Raw genomic sequence first — 3,327 nt, 5'->3', positions numbered from 1 at the left:
TGAAAATTCATAGAGCTGGTACTACGGGGCTCATCTGCAAAGAGCAACACAAGTGTTTTAAAGTGGAGAGTGGTGTCCCCAAGCCCAAGGCAATGAGTTGACGGTCACCACAAATTTTTTCACGATGTCTTTAAGCACATACCATGGCGACAACAACAAAGTCATTGTGCCGGGCCCCCTTATGGCTCCAGGACTTTGAACCTCATTTTGGAAAGTGCCCACAGAAAACAAAACCAAAACCAAAACCATGTGGTACATTTCTAAAGACAAACTGCTCCCATAGTGCCCCGTGCCTTTTCAACGTTGGGGCGGGGGGGGAAGGGCAATCTCTTGTTTGAAATCTTGAGTTTTTTTGACAGAATTATTGATTCTATGTTGTCTCCCCTGACTACAAGATCATGAACTCTCTTGCTCATTACAAATCAACATCTGTAGAATGGTCTCTTTCACCAACATCAAGAAAAAGGGAACTTGGGTTTTCGAAATAAAGTGTCTGGAGAAAACCAATGCGTACTGCACAGATTAGGCCCTTAAAAATGCATTTTTAGGGGCACCTGGGTGGCTCAGTTGGTTAAGCGACTGCCTTCGGCTCAGGTCATGATCCTGGAGTCCCGGGATCGAGTCCCGTATCGGACTCCCTGCTCGGCAGGGAGTCTGCTTCTCCCTCTGACCCTCCCCCCTCTCATGTACTCGCTCTCTCTCATTCTCTCTCTCTCAAATAAATAAATAAAATCTTTAAAAAAAAAATTTAAAAAAAAATGCATTTTTAGATGAAGTTAGTATTTTATGGGCTATTAATAACATATGTGTTTGGGGAAATGCATATATTCTACAGAAGGAAGAGAAAGTTATAAACCTTGAATCTCACATCTTTGTATCACAGTGCAGTTGTGACCTACATTTGACGAAAACTTGCCATTACTTAGCATGGAGAGTAAAGTTTCTTCATTGATGTGACCCGGAAGGTTCAGAATTCAGAAGTTTGTTTCTGCTTCTGGCTGAGATTGCTGCTGACAAAAACCCCCGCCCCCGTCCTTACCCATCACACACTTTGGCCACGGCTCTGAGCACCGCTGGTGCCAAAATGCGGGCTTTGAAGCATCGAGCTGGGCCTGTGAATGGCACTCACTGTGTGTATACATAAGAAGTCACCTCACCTCAGAATGTGATTTCAATCTAGTGGCGATTTTTATTCAGAATCGGAAAGAGTCTGTGTCTCCCATTACCTTCGAGTTTGAAGAGACGAGTTACACAACGTTCACTTTCCCAGATGGAGCGAGACACGGAAGGAAGACAAGTGAGGAGCAGCTGGCAAGGCCCAGATGTAATGAAAAACTGGCTGGTGACATTGAAATGAGAACATCCTGACACCCACGGGTGCCAGGCTCCCTGCCAGTGGCTGGGGAGGCATAACCCCTGCCCCCGGGGGGGCTCTCCGTCTAGCTGAGTCATCACAGGACTACATTATTCTCATGTCATGATGAACCTACTTAATTCCTCCTTATTCTGCAGGCCTGATACCTCACTGCTAAGGATGCAAATATCCAAGGCAAATATTTTCTAATTTTATTTCCCTGAAGCTTTGAGGTATCCTGTTCCATATGTTAAGTCTAATGGAGCTCAGAACACGCAGTCCCAAAATACAGCATCTTACCACGTTTTAAGCATATGTGAAGCAGAAGGAATTTAAGAAATGCAGGTGCAGGGAAGACTCCCTGACCCTCCCTTCTCCCTGAAGCAGTTGAAAGACCTCATGTGAGAGGTGCTTCCCTGTGCCCAAAGGAAAGGAGCATCCTTATCTCAGGAGATGAGGGACACCAAGAGGACCCTGGGTGAGCAGGCCTTATTAAGTTTCCTACCCTTTTGCTCATACCCTTGGTCCTACCACGTTTTCCCATGACTGTCCACTCTTCATCAGAGCTAGTATAAAAACACATTAACCATTTCTCCAAGTGTTCATTTCTCTCTTTTTTAAAAAAGATTTTATTTATTTGTCAGAAAGGGAGAGCACGCACAAGCAGGGGGAATGGAATGCAGAGGGAGAAGTAGGCTCCCTGCTGAGCAGGGAGCCCAATGCGGGGCTCGATCCCAGGACCCTGGGATCATGACCTGAGCCGAAGGCAGACGCTTAACCAACCGAGCCACCCAGGTGCCCCGGGCTGGCGGGGCAAGAGGCAGCAATGTAACCAGCATTCAGGGATGCTCATCTTTCTACTCTGAGCCCCTGCCCTGCAGGAGGACCAGATGGGCAATAGGATCTATGGTCCCTTGCTTCTCAAAGTACAACCTTCTCACTGTCCTGAGTGGGATTCTAGTACTTTAAAAGAAGCTTTTTCTTGTGCACAGCAAGTCCCCTAAACATGTCAATTTCTTCATCTGATACTCAGCCAATCTGTTTCAAAGCTGGAGGAAACATTGACAAGTTGCAGACCTTTATTGAGATATGTTGGTCTGTCTCAAGATGGTATTCAAGAGTGATTCTGAAAGGACACTATTCTATTCTTATCTTAGAAGGTCTAGCCAATCCCCCCCCCCCCCGCCCCCGTATGCTCACACACCGCAGCTCCAGCTCCTATTAAAAGGAAGCCAGTCCAGAGCCTACCTACTTTCTACCTGATGGGGCCATTCTGTGGGTAATGAATGTGAAGTGGGCATGACTTGTAAACATGTAGACTTTTTGACTCAGAAACAAACAAAAAAAGGGAATATCTCAGAAAATGAAAAGAGACCACTGAAGAGCTTTGAGCCCTACAGCTCACTCTCTTGACATCTTTCATGAGACAATGGTCTTGAAGCCAGGCTTTGTGGGGGATGAGGAAGTAACTTCCTAAATTCCTTTAGTTTTGTGAGCATATCAAGCACTCTGCCTAAGGGACTAGATCCTGGGGATTATATGCCAGGGACAGAGAGAATCCAGGATATGACCCAGAGGAGAAATCCATTCCCTCTAGGTGGGACAGAGGAAGGGCTTTAATTCGCTTCTCCAGCATGTTTCCAGGCCTCTCCATGAGGCATGCAGGAAGGCAGCAGGAAGTTCCTGATACACCATGCCTGAGAATGCAAAAGTAGAGCCCAGTCAGCACAGAGAACTGGCAGCCTCAAGCTCAGAGAGTGCATGGGCTGTAGACTGGGGTAGCAAGTGCAGTTGAGAAATGGTGTGGGGCTACAGGATGGCAAATGGTGTGGGGCTACCAGAATGGCAAGGGTCCTGTCTTGGGCTACTTGGGCTGCCACAAATACCAGACTGGGAGACTTACACAACAGACAGGTCTCACGGTCCAGAGACTTGAAAGTCCAAGACCGAGGTGCCAGCCATCTACGTTTCAT

The sequence above is a fragment of the Leptonychotes weddellii genome, chromosome 6 (assembly GCF_054177405.1).
Source record: "Leptonychotes weddellii isolate Sample4059 chromosome 6, ASM5417740v2, whole genome shotgun sequence".
NCBI lineage: Eukaryota > Metazoa > Chordata > Mammalia > Carnivora > Phocidae > Leptonychotes > Leptonychotes weddellii.
The sequence above is the reverse complement of the archived record's forward strand: the minus strand, read 5'-3'. Positions refer to the sequence as shown.